The sequence below is a fragment of the Aegilops tauschii genome, chromosome 7 (assembly GCF_002575655.3).
Source record: "Aegilops tauschii subsp. strangulata cultivar AL8/78 chromosome 7, Aet v6.0, whole genome shotgun sequence".
Lineage (NCBI taxonomy): Eukaryota > Viridiplantae > Streptophyta > Magnoliopsida > Poales > Poaceae > Aegilops > Aegilops tauschii.
Window position 1 is genome coordinate 276682640 of NC_053041.3, and position 13756 is coordinate 276696395.

The window sequence follows — 13756 nt, forward strand, 5'->3', positions numbered from 1 at the left end:
AAAACAAGGAGGAGACGGCGGCTGATGATTGGGGGGGTGCGGGTTTTGAGGAGGAGGGAGGAGAAGGCCAAAATGGCAAGGGGGGCTGCTATATATAGCAGTTTTGCTAGGGTTTGGGTCTAGGGGTCGATTCGGAGCCTCCGATCGCGATCGTGCGGCTCCGGACAGAGGGGAAACTAGGTGGGCTGCAGGATAGAAGAGAGAGAGAGGCCCGGCGGCAGTTTCCGTAGACCGAAAGGAAAACAGAGGGGGGTGCAACGGGTGCGGCGAGAGTGTCGGATCACGAAACGGGCAACGGGGAAAAGGACCGGATGCAAGTTTTGAAAAACATGATGATGCAATGCAGATGATGACATGGAAAAATGCAACACGCAAACACACGACACGGCAAGGACGGCGAATAACTGGCAGACTCCTAGCGCATCGGATCTGGGGCGTTACAACACTCCTCCACTAACAAGAGATCTCGTCCCGAGATCTTAGGACCGATACGGAAGGTAAAGAACATGAGGTGAAATAAGAACAAAACAGTGAGGATGAACAAAGTCAAGAACACTCGAGTAGGAAAGAGGAATGTTGAATGAGACAAAAAGCAAAAAACTTAAGGAATAAGACTGAGTTTGAAACCACTCCGGTTAGGACAAGATAGAAAAAGAATAGTAACGAAGGAATTTATGCAGCACTCCGGCTGAACAAGGAAAGAATAGAACATGGACTTGAGAAATGGAATGATACTTGACTTGAGGAACAACACAAAACCTCCGGAAGACTTGAAAGAGTGGAATTAGAATAACGGAGAAGAAGATGACAACTTCTACCATGAATGAAATAGAGAGCATCCTTAGAAGGAAATAATGAACGGATTTTGTTGGAAATTCAACAACAAAAGAATAAGCTTGTTGTGGTCTTATAGGTAACATCTCAAGATCATAAGGTGATAACCGGCCACAAACGGAAATGATTGGATAGCTGAAAAGGACGAAGAAATGCAAAACTCCACTTCAGAAGAATAAGGAGGATTAGTTGCACTTCAAGACGCAAGACGAAAAAAATACTAGAACTCCTTGAAAAAGAATCTTGATGAACACTTGAAGAATGAATTAAATCATGACGAGCCACCGTGAAGAACTCCGGTAACAAAAGGATGATGAGACATAATTGAGGTATGAAAAGAATAAGGGTAAAGCCTTGCGATGATTTGGATGGGGGTTCGCGACGAAATCGGCGAGAAGCTTGGAACTCCGGAAAAGAAAAGATGAAAACACTTTGAACCAAGAATGTGATAAGATGAACAATCTCCGAAAAGAAGAGATAAAACCACTTGAAGAAATAAAATACGGATTACGTTATGCTTACCCTCCACCAATTAAATTGATGAGAAACAATGGATTTGCATACTACTTATTCTCGTTGGAAAGATTAAGGGGGGGATATAGCGCAAAACTTGAGAAAGTCTTCGTGAACCACCGGTAGGATTGGAAAGAACGAATGAAATGATATGATAACAACAGAAAGAATCTTGAACGAGCCACCGTAGGAATTCAAAATTGAATGACGAAGGAGAATGCATCACCAGGAAGAATTAGAAAAGCACGAATATACTTGAGGGAATTTAGAGACAAGAGAACGAAGAGATCGCAAACTGATTAAATAGCAAAAACACCAGTAGAATATGGAGGCGAACGAAAAGGCATGAATATAGAATAATCGGAGAACGGATTTGAGAACTTAGAACGACGAAATATTCTGAAATGGAGGCCTCCGGATACTTGAGACGAAAAACAACTCCTGAAATACTCCAGATGGGTGAAAATAATTGCACGAATGGAAACAATTTGATGGGGTAACATCGATCTAGCACCGCGAATCTTCGGGAGAATGGACAAGATTTAGGGAAAACTCTACTTCGGTCCTCAAATGTTGAGAATGACGACGAGAAGGACACCAAAATTGTTGAGATACTCCGGGAGAATGAAAAGCGAAGAGGTTGAGCCAACAATGAAAATAATTTGAAATTGATCTTGGAAAAGCGTCTGACTGATGAAATTCATACTTACATCAAACTTCGAAAAGGATTTGAGAGTAGCTCCGGGAAAGTTAGAAGAGTCAGGTAAGATCCTGGGAAAGACCTGTGGGTTAGGGCCCACTAAAAAGAAACACCGTTGGAAAGGATTGTTGAATGAGAAATGATGCACCGGAACAATTTTAATATTTGAATGAGGTGACAACCTCGAATTAATTCGAACACAGACGAATCTCCTGTGACTTCTTCAACACTCCGGAACAATTAAATGACGAGAGGGGAACGAGCAACGGGAAACATTTTAGCCGAGGAAAGAATATAATCACTACTGTTGGGGATATAACTACTGGTGTCACCCGCCCAGGAGAGACCGGGTTACGTTATGACGAACATCACATGAAGCCCAATATCAAGCTTGAGGATGGCGGTTTAATAATGGGCCTAAGGCCTAGAGGCGGCTTAAGGCCCATAGTGATAAACCGCCGTTAAGGCATGACTTATAGTGTAAGGCAAGAATAGTTAAGAGTCCGAGCCGGACACTGTTTATAAGCCGGCCGGGTCTCTGAGAGCCGCTGGGCGTTAACCTCTCTATACAAAGGGACGACCCGGCGGCGGTTCAGGACAAGTAAGATCAGATCGATAGCCAGGCATAGCAGTTTAGCTCGCTGGTCATCGAAACCCTAAGTAATCCAACCTCAACTGGAGTAGGCTTTTACCTTCACCGTAAGGGGCCAAACCAGTATAATCCTCGTGTCCTTTGTCCCGTTTAACCCCTTTAAGTTTCCTAGTTGCGATGACTCCACGACTAAGTCCTTGCACGAGGACATCTGTTGTGACAATTCCACGACAGTTGGCGCCCACCGTGGGGCCAGCGCACGGTGGATTTGAGTTCTTGAAGGGCAGCTTCGAAGGGCTCAAGGGATACGCTGTGGGCCGGATGACTAAGAGTCGTCGCGGTAAGCTCTACATCGACGATGCAGGCTGGGGCCTCGACGCTGGCTCAATCGAGTACGGGTACCGGGTCCCCTTCGGCGGAATCCACGTTTTCATTGGCAAGATTGGCGAGCCGGGCCCTGAGCCGGACCTCTGCACCGACCTCGTCGAGACGGCTTAGCGTGCGAGACCCGCCCGGACTCTGCCCGCCTTGAAGCGTGCTTTCGTGGGATGCGTCCATGGAGAACTCTCTGAAGGATCTGGATCTGGCGATGAGACGGCCGCCCGCTCTGACGGCGAGTCGTCCCTAGATGAGACCAACTCGTTATATCAACTTCAAGATGGCAGGCTCAGGGGTTGTTCCGATGGCGACAGTATTCCGGACCCCTTTGAGCCACCAATCCGGGTTGGAATATTCATGGCCGGCACACAACCTGTTCAAAACTCCGCCACTGGGGCAGGAGGCCCTATGCACTCGCCGGCTCAGGTGCTAATGGATCTCACAGATAAGATGACGGCCCTGTTAACTGCCACGGTCGTCCCGGCGGATCAAGCTCAACATGATGCAGAAGTAGCACCACTAAAATTGGACATAGCGCAGGCCAAGGAAGACCTGGCAGCGGAAGGAGTTAGGATGGCTGCAGAGCGGGCGGCTCTGGATGCCCAGGCTCAGTTTATTCAGGCGCAGTCTTTCCGACTCACGATGGATCAGAACGCAACCAATGAGGTCATGAGAAGGAGGTATCAGAAAGCTCAATCTCGGCTCCCTCCGGTTTATGACCCTCGCAACCTCTTCAACACACCCGGTGCAGGGCCTAGCAACCCGCTAGAGATGAATCAGATCACAGCACCCGGGGTGGGAACGCTGGTTCAGCCACCAGTGATGGGGCCTCCCCGTGTGAATACTGCACCGCCTCCATACGTGCCAACACCACCGGGTCATTATTCTAACCCGTTGGAAAACATGATCGCTGCAGCAGCGCGACTGGCAGCTCTTCCGGTTGAGGGTGACTCCCCAACGGCGGTTGAAACCCGCAGAGTCAGAGAACTTCTTCAGACGGCTTTGGCGCAGCAGGAGGCATATTCATATAGCCGGGACAGGATTCATTCGACCCCTCGACAGGCAATTCGTCAAAACCGGAGTCCGGGTTATAGCAGACACATGGCGTCGGCGACCGGCTCAAGCAACGTCCGGCGCCATGACTTTCCTGGGGGGCATGGCCCGGCACATAATGGAGCCTTTAATGCGGTAGATCAAGACAGAGCGCGTCAGGAAGCTGAGCAGGCGGCTCAGATGACGGCTTACCAGCCTTTTCCGGTTCACCCGACGGCTTCTGTTGAGGCAGGCATGGCTACAAGAGCCGGAGGCGTCCCTTGCCTGGTGTCGGCTCTCCGTAATGAACGTCTGCCCAAGGATTTCAAAGGACCTAGGAAGGTACCTAATTACACGGCTGATTTACAGCCCGGAGCATGGCTTGAGAGCTACGAGATGGCTATGGAGTTGCTGGATGTCAGCGAAGCGGCAATGGCCAAATACTTCACCATGACGTTGGATGGGACTGCCCGCACTTGGGTGAAGGGACTGCCGCCCAATTCCATCAGGTCATGGGCAGAGCTAAAAGCCCGGTTCATCCAAAACTTCAAAGATACATGTAGGCAATCAATGTCGATTGTGGATTTGACTAACTGCAAACAGCAAGAAGGCGAGTATACAACCCATTGGGTACGCCGTGTCAAAGAGATAATACATTCGTCTGATAAGATGGATGCCGGCTCTGCGGTCTTGATGTTGGAGCAAAATTGTCGTTTTGCACCTCTGAAGATGAAGCTTGGGCGGCTCAAGCGCGATTGCAATGATATGGGTACGCTGATGGTGGCTCTGGTCAAGTACGCCGAGTCTGATAGTACCAAGGATCCCGCGTCAGATGAGGAAAAGACAGGGAAGGGAAAGATGAATGGCAACGGCAAGGGCCCTCAGCATAACCCGGCGAACCAGGGAAGTAATAAACGTAAGGCTGATGGCAGTATGGAATTTGTGGCCAACACCAATGCGCAAGGTAACAACCACCGACGTAAGGGGAGACCACCTCCCCGATCCGTCGGATCAGGCCCGACGCTTGAGCAATTGTTGAATGAGCCCTGTCCAAGGCACGGTTCTAGGGAGAAGCCAGCCACTCATCTATGGAAAGACTGTGCCATCACGAAAGCTTTCAAAAATTCCAACACTTTCAATGGCAACAATGGGCAGGGCGGCGGCTCAGGCGGCGGCGGCTTTCATGGCCCGGGCGGCGGTTCAAATTCCAATTTTCAAAATTTTCAAAGTAATCAAGGGGGTTTCAACCAGCAATCTGGCCAGGGTAATCAGCAGCAGCAACAGGGGGGATATCAGACCAATCCAAAGCAGCTCAACAGTGGACAGTATCATGTGTTTACTACCAGTTTGTGCAAGCGAGACCAGAAGCTTCATAAAAGGGCTGTGAACGCTGTTGAGCCCGCGGTTCCACGTTACATGCGATGGTCTGAGCAACCTATTGTATGGAGTAGGGAGGATCACCCTCCCCGGGTTGATAATCCGGGTCACCTGGCTTTGGTGGTGGCTCCTCAGGTTGGAGGGTATAAATTCACTAAGGTGCTCATGGACGGGGGCAGCAGCATCAACATCCTCTATTATGAGACCTTCCGTCGTATGGGATTAACCGATAAAAACCTGAGCCAGTCCAATACTGTTTTCCACGGCGTGGTGCCTGGTAAGTTGGCATATCCAGTTGGTAAGATCGAGCTGGAAGTAGCCTTTGGAGATGAGTACAACTCCAGGGCGGAAAAACTGACTTTTGAGGTGGTCAAGATTAGAAGCCCGTACCATGCTCTATTTGGGCGGCCGGCTTACGCCAAGTTCATGGCACAGCCGTGTTATGTATACTTGCAGCTCAAGGTGCCGGTTCACAACGGGACCATTACGGTTCACGGCAGCCGAAAATTAGCTTTGGAGTGCGAGGAAGGTGACGCTGCTTACGCTGAATCTGTTTGTGCGACAGAGGAGTTGAAGTTTTATAAGGATAATGTTGACCCGGCAGATATGACGTCTCTGAAAAAGCCAACCATGGAGCATGAGCCGGTAATGAAATTTAAGTCGGCCGATGAGACTAAGCTTGTTGACTTTGTTCCAGGTGACTCATCTAAGCAGTTCAGCATCAGCGCCAATCTGGATCCTAAATAGGAAGGCGCGCTCATCGAGTTCATCCGTGAGAACCGGGACATCTTTGCATGGAAACCTTCTGACATGCCGGGTGTACCGAGAGAGCTCGCTGAGCACACTCTTAATATCGATCCAAAATTTAAGCCAGTCAGGCAATTCCTCCGTCGGTTTAATGAGGAGAGGCGGAAGGCCATTGGTGAGGAAGTAGCTCGGCTCTTGGCGGCCGGGTTCATTGTGGAAGTCTTTCATCCAGAATGGTTAGCTAACCCGGTCCTCGTACTCAAAAAGAACGGCACCTGGCGTATGTGTGTGGATTATACGAATTTAAATAAGGCTTGTCCGGCTGATCCTTTTGCTCTCCCTCGTATTGATCAAATTATTGATGCTACGGCTGGTTGTGAGCGTTTGAGTTTTTTGGATGCGTACTCTGGTTACCATCAGACCAAAATGGCTGTTAAGGACCAAGAGAAGACGACGTTCATTACTCCCTTTGGAGCTTTCTATCATGTGTCTATGCCTTTTGGGCTCAAAAGTGCACAGGCGACTTACCAGCATTGCGTGCAGAATTGTCTTCATAATCAGATTGGGCGCAACGTTCACGCCTATGTGGATAATATTGTGGTCAAATCCAGAGAGAAGGAGACCTTGATAGATGATATGAGAGAGACCTTTGATAATCTCCGGGTCTACAAGATGATGCTTAACCCGGCCAAGTGTGTTTTTGGTGTTCCTGCAGGCAAGCTCTTGGGTTTTCTGGTTTCTCACAGAGGCATTGAAGCTAACCTGGAGAAGATCAAGGCAATCACCTCTCTGGCTAAGCCGGCGTGCATAAAGGACGTCCAGCGTCTGGCGGGCCGCATCGCTGCTTTGAGTCAATTTATAAGCCGGTTGGGCTAAAAGGCCATACCACTATATCAGATGATGAAAAAAACAGATGATTTTGTCTGGAGTGATGCTGCTAATGCTGCTTTTGAGGATTTGAAAAGACAGTTAGCTGAGCGCCAGTCCTTGCAGCTCCTGTCGATAAGGAGCCCTTATTGTTGTATATAGCCGCTAACACATGAGCCGTCAATGTGGCCGTCGTGGTGGAGCGCAATAAGGCGGGTAAGGAACATCCGGTTCAGCGGCCGGTTTACTATGTCAGCGAAGTACTCATTGAGTCCAAGCAACGGTATCCACATTGGCAGAAGCTTGTTTATGGGGTGTTCATGGCAAGCAGGAAGCTTAAGCATTATTTCCAGGGCCACCCCATCATTGTGGTTAGTTCTGCTCCGTTAGGAGATATCATCCAAAACAGAGAAGCCACCAGAAGAGTTGCTAAGTGGGCCATTGAACTTGGGCCTCATGATTTAAAGTATGTGCCACGCACTGCTATCAAATCTCAAGCATTGGTAGACTTCATCAACGACTGGACAGAACTGCAGATGCCTGAGGAGAGGCCAGATAACACATACTGGACTATTCACTTCGACGGGTCCAGGCAGTTGGAGGGCTCGGGGGCTGGAGTCGCTTTAGCGTCCCCTCGCGGTGACAAATTTCGTTATGTGCTACGGTTGATGTTTCCCTGTACTAACAATGCAGCTGAGTATGAGGCCTTGCTCCATGGTCTTCGGATGGCTAAGGAGATGAGCTTAAGCCGGGTGAGATGCTTTGGCGACTCAGATTTGGTGGCTCAACAGGTATCAGGCAAGTGGGATTCCAAGGACCCCCTCATGGCAGCTTATCGCCGTGAAGTTGATGCCATCGCCGGGCATTTTCAGGGTTATCAAGTGGAGCACATTGACCGCAGAAAGAACGAAGCGGCTGATGCCTTAAGCCAGCTGGGCTCTCAGCATAAGCCGGTGCCACCTAATACTTTCTTGGATATTCTGCATAACCCTTCTGTCAAGTTGCCTACAGAGGAAGACTTGGCTGTTCCTGACCCAGAAGCGCAGTTGGTGGCGGCTCTTCACGTTATCCCAGATTGGACAGTGCCATACTTGGCTTACATGACCCCGGGAGACTTGCCTGAGGATGAAACTTTGGCCAGACAGATAACCCGGCGGTCTAAGTCAATGATAATTATCAATGGCGAGCTGCATCATCGCAGTGTTATTGGGGCTTTTCAGCGTTGTGTTTCCCCTGAGGAGGGTCAAGAAATTTTACGGGAGGTTCACGAGGGGGATTGTGGCCATCATGCCGGCTCGAAATCCCTTGTGGCGAAGGCTTTTCGTCATGGTTTTTATTGGCTGACGGCTCACGCTGACGCAGAGGACTTAGTCAGTAAATGTGACGGTTGTCAGAAGTTCTCAAGACGTGCTCACGTGCCGGCTCAAGAGTTGAGGATGATTCCAGTCACTTGGCCGTTTTCAGTCTGGGGGCTTGATATGGTTGGGCCTTTCAAAAGGTCCAAGGATAAGAAGACCCACCTCTTGGTGGCGGTGGACAAGTTCACAAAGTGGGTTGAGGCAGAGCCAGTTAGTAAGTGTGACACAGCCACGGCGGTTCAGTTCATGAAAAAGGTGATATTTCGCTTTGGTTTTCCACATAGCATTATAACTGACAATGGTACCAATCTGTCTAAAGGTGCCATGGAAGAATTTTGCCAACGAGAGCATATTCGGCTTGATGTTTCATCAGTAGCTCACCCCCAATCCAATGGTCAAGCTGAGAGAGTCAATCAGGAAATCTTGAAGGGCATCAAGCCCCGGCTTTTGGTCCCTTTGCAACGGACGCCGGGTTGTTGGGTGGAGGAGTTACCCTCTATGTTATGGAGCATCAATACTACTCCTAACAGGTCTACGGGTTACACGCCTTTCTTCATGGTTTACGGCGCCGAGGCGGTTCTCCCTAGCGACATCCGTTATGACTCGCCTCGAGTGGCGGCTTATGACAATGAGCAAGCGCGTGAAGATGCTCTTGACTTGTTGGACGAACAACGTGACGTAGCAGTAGCTCGCTCGGCGATTTACCAACAAGACATGCGCCGCTATCACAGCCGCCGGGTTAAGTCCAGGACCTTTCAGGAAGGTGATTTGGTGCTCTGGCTCATCCAGGATCAAACAGATGCACACAAGCTATCCCCACCTTGGGAAGGGCCCTTTGTGGTCAGCAAGAACTTGCACAACGGGTCATACTACCTCATCGATATTCGAGAGCACAAAGATTCACGTAAGTCGGAGGAGGAGACCCGCCGGCCATGGAATATAGCTCAGCTTCGGCCTTATTACACCTGAGCCACCGGCTCTCATAATGTACATATTTCTATAGCCATGTATATATTATGATGAATAATAAAGCAGGACCTCTGTCCTTTTTCCCCTCCAAAGGTAAATGTGTCATTGTTATTTTCATTATGATATCGCAGGATCACTTGGAGGATGATCCGGCTTATGATCGTATTCGAATCTAGCCGTTAAATATATGACCACTTGGGGGCTTCCTGTTCAAACATAGGTCGTATCCGAACCAAAGAGAACATAGCTGTCGATACCCACTTGATTGGCATATTGCCGAGCTCATTGGGAGTTTCTTGATCATATTTGGATCATGGCTCAACCCCCTTTGGGAACCAACGTGGATCGTATTCGAATCAGCATCGTTAAACAACTCTCAAGATCATTTGGGGGCTTCCTATTCAAACATAGGTCATATTCGAACCAAAGAGAACATAGCTGTCGATACCCTCTTGATCGGCAACGCCAAAGCCACTAGGGGCTATATGATCGTATTCGAATCTTAGCTTAACCCCTTTGGGGCGGTTCTCTGGTCGTATTCGAATCAGAAGCCTCCAAATTTTTGAAGTTTCTTTGTTGCAAACAAGTTCTTTTGATTATATCTAAAGTGTTCAAGGGTGGTTTCTACTCCACCAGCTTAACTTTGGTCAATAAAGTTGATCGCGCATGATAAGCATCATGTTACATAGTGGGGTTTTTTACTCCTTATTCGGATCACATAAACCGGAGGTGTACTTGAAGGATCACAGGTATGCTGTTATGGTTTTCTCAAGGATATAATGGAGGACCGGTTTGTTATGATTCCGGGTTATATGAAAAGTGTATGATTCTCCATGCGGTAAGCCGCCAAGGGACTTGTGATTTGTTTTTCTATGCAGGACAATTAAAGACAACTCTTTAAACATAAGGAAAACAGAGGATCAAGCATAACTCGGAAGAATATAAAAGGGCAGCTTAAACAATGTTGAGCGCTACACACATGCGCGATGGCATGACAAAATTAAGTGTTTGTCCTACTCTATTACATGACTCCCCGAGTCCAAAAGGTGAGGCATCGTTTTTTAAGACATAACCATGAGCCGCCTGCGAGATCAAGGGAGTTGTTTGCTTGAGGTTTCCGGGTCATCCCTCTCCGCTCCTCCGGCTGTTTCCATGACCTGGAAGGTTGATGATTTCCAGTCAATGCCACTCAAGGCTTCAAATTGAGCCTCATCATCAATTAACCCGGCCGGGTCAACTTCAGGGGCGAAGGTATGCTTACGAGTTGGAGGAATCAGGCTGACTGCTTCATAACGTGGTGTTGGGATTCTCTGATTCTCCGCGTCATAGCCCGGTTGATATTTGGTAAGATCTGTGTCATTGCCAATCAAAGTGGCCACAGGGCGTACGCTCTTCACACAAGCGGCGAAGTCCTTCTGGTCAAAGGGGGTGCCGTCTTCCTTCAAGCTGGGATACCCAAGGGCGATGTCGGCCGGGTCTAGCTCCGGTAGAAACGCCTTGGCCCGGCTCAGAGCGGCTATAGCTCCGGCTCTTGCAGAAGCCCGTCTCAACTCTTGGAAGCGTTGAGGAAGTACGGCAAGCCGCCTGTGTACATCCGCCAGGTGAGTGGGAACTTCATTTGACAGAGCCACAACGGCTAAGGCACATTGTGACCCGGTGTAAAGTTGTTCTACCAAGGTATAAACCGCCTTCAATTTTGTCAGCACATTTTGATTAAGATTGGAGCTCCTGGGGCCTGCATTGCAAAGACAGGTAAGCTGATGATAATTGAGATGCTCTTTGGAAAAGATGTAAACTAGCTAAACACTTATAGAGTAGCTTACCAAAGATTGCGGAGACCATCTGAGAAACATGGTGTTTTAAGCCGGATAGCTCGGCGGCTGTTCCAGCAAGAGTAGCCTCCGCTTGTTCGGCCCGACTGAGCAAAGCCGCCTTTTCATCCGCCCAGGCTTTTCTCTCTGCTTCAAATTTCTTCTTTAGTTTCTCTTGAGCAGATACACTGATTTCAAACTTGGAGTTGGCCTTTTGGGTTTCATTTTCTTGAGTCTTCAGGCGGTTCTTTAAATCAGAGATCTTCGATTCAAATTCCTTGACGGCGGCCTGTATAAATTCCGGGTCACAGTTAGGGTGATTATAATGTAACATTAAGTCCCAAGAACTTTGCAAGCATAGACACTTGGCACTTGGGGGCTAATGTATGCTGAAGAGCTCTATTTACAGTGGCGGTTCATGCAAATAAGTCCCAAGCACTTTGCAAGCAAAGGTACTTGGCACTTGGGGGCTAATGTATGCTGAAGAGCTCTATTTACAGTGGCGGTTCATGCAAATAAGTCCCAAGCACTTTGCAAGCAAAGGTACATGGCACTTGGGGGCTAATGCATATTGCTGTTCAACTACTTCATTAAAACAAGGTAAGGACCGATTCAGATATGCTGATTAAACCGGACCTTGAGTGCTACCAGGTAAGCCGGTTTTCTTGCAGTAATTACTAAGCCGGTATTAAGTCTATCACATATTTTATCATAAGTAATAGACTTGGGGGCTGGCATGGTAAGTATAACTATGGAGTAAGCAAGAGAGTTATACCTCAGATTTTTGCTGTATTTTTTCACCATGTCAATCTCCAGATCCCGGCTGTTGTGCACTTGATTTACATAGCCAGAGACAATATCTTCAATGCTCAGATGAGCATAATCAGTGATGTTCAACTTGGCCCGGCGGCGCTCCAGAATTTCTTCCTTGGCAGAGCACTTGGCCAGCACGGTAGGTCGTCCCGGTTCGACAAACTCAATCCGGGTGATCTCAATGTCCGGATCATCTGGATGAGCCGGGCTGGGGATCTCCGGGTTCTCAGAACCTTCTATAGCTTGTTCAACAGTTGGAGCAGCGGTGGCATCAGGAGATGGTACAGCCGGCGACTCATCAGCAGAGACATTAGGAGCAGCCATTCTGAGTTCCGGCTCAGCCAGGACCGGCTCTTCGGCCGGCTTATTTTTCTTCGTCCTCTTGCTGGGCTTCAGTTGTACACTGCAAGTCAAAGGGTTAGTGCAAACACATGAGTAAGATAAGCATAAAATCAACTGATCATCATTACCCGGGAGCGGTTTTGAAAGCCGGCAAGCTGGACTGCATTGAGTCGCCGGAGGAAGGCGAAGTTCCCTGGTAGTTTGAGTCGGAAGAATTAAGGGGTTGACGAGTGGCGCCCGCCAAAGGATACAAAGAATATAAGTCGGAGATAACCTCAGTCCGGCGCTTCCTTGATGCTTCGGGTAAGCCGGAGGAGAGGTCTGCATCTTTGCTAGTCCGGGTCTGCCTCCGACTCTCATAAATATGTCGCTTCAAAAGAAATTGAGGATCTTGATAAGCTAAAGGATGTGAAAATCTTACTTTCCGGGTTACTCTTCGGACTTTCTGTCTCGGCAAAGGCTCGGAGTCGGAGGAAATTATAGTTACCTCTTCATTCACTTCATGACTCGTCTCGGTGTCCTCCTGTTGATAATCCGTGTCAATAAGATGGTTAAAAAAGGAGCCTAAAGAGTCAAGAGCTACCTCTGACTCCGAGGTGTCTTCCAGACGAAGCAGATCCGAGGCGCTAGGTTTATTCCCCTTCTTACGGGGAGCGGCTTTCCTGGCGGCTTTCTTAACTTTTCTGGCTTTCTTGGCGGCTTCGTGGTCATACTTGACCTTCCAGAATTTATCATTAGCCTATAAAATACAACAAAGGTTAGTGAGTTAAGACAAAATCGTTAAAATGGAAGGAGAAGTATTCAGGTTAATGGTTTACCGCTGGAGCCGGGTTAGTCTTGCAGAAAGGGCTTAAGCCCACTCTCCCGCAATCTGCCAGGCTCTCGTTCAGAAGCGACTTGGTTGTATCATCAATGACATCCTCAGGTAAGTCGTCTGGACTGTGTCGAAGAGGATCATCCTTCTGGCCCGTGTAATCACACATCAAGCCGGGGCGGCGGCTTAAAGGAATCACCCGCCAGGCGACCCAGACCCAGACTAGATCAATGCCATTTAAGCCGTTCCCTAGAAGAGATTTGATTTTGTTGATGGTGGGAGTAAGTGGTTGACGTTCAACTTGAGATAATTTGTCTGGCAAGGGGTGATTTGACTCTAGACACAGGGCGCGAAAGCCGGGCAGAGGGTTCTCGTCAGCCGGAGAAGTGTCTTGGCAGTAGAACCATGTCTGGTTCCAATCTTTCGGGTGGCTTGGCGGCTCAGCATAAGGGAAGAGACAATCTCTCCGTCGTTGGATTGAGATTCCACCAAGTTCCAAGCTAGGCCCGTTGGCACATTCATTCTGGCGGTTCAGGTAAAATAACTCCCTAAAGAGTAGCAAGCTGGGTTCTTCTCCGAGGTACACCTCACAGAACACTTGGAAGTTGC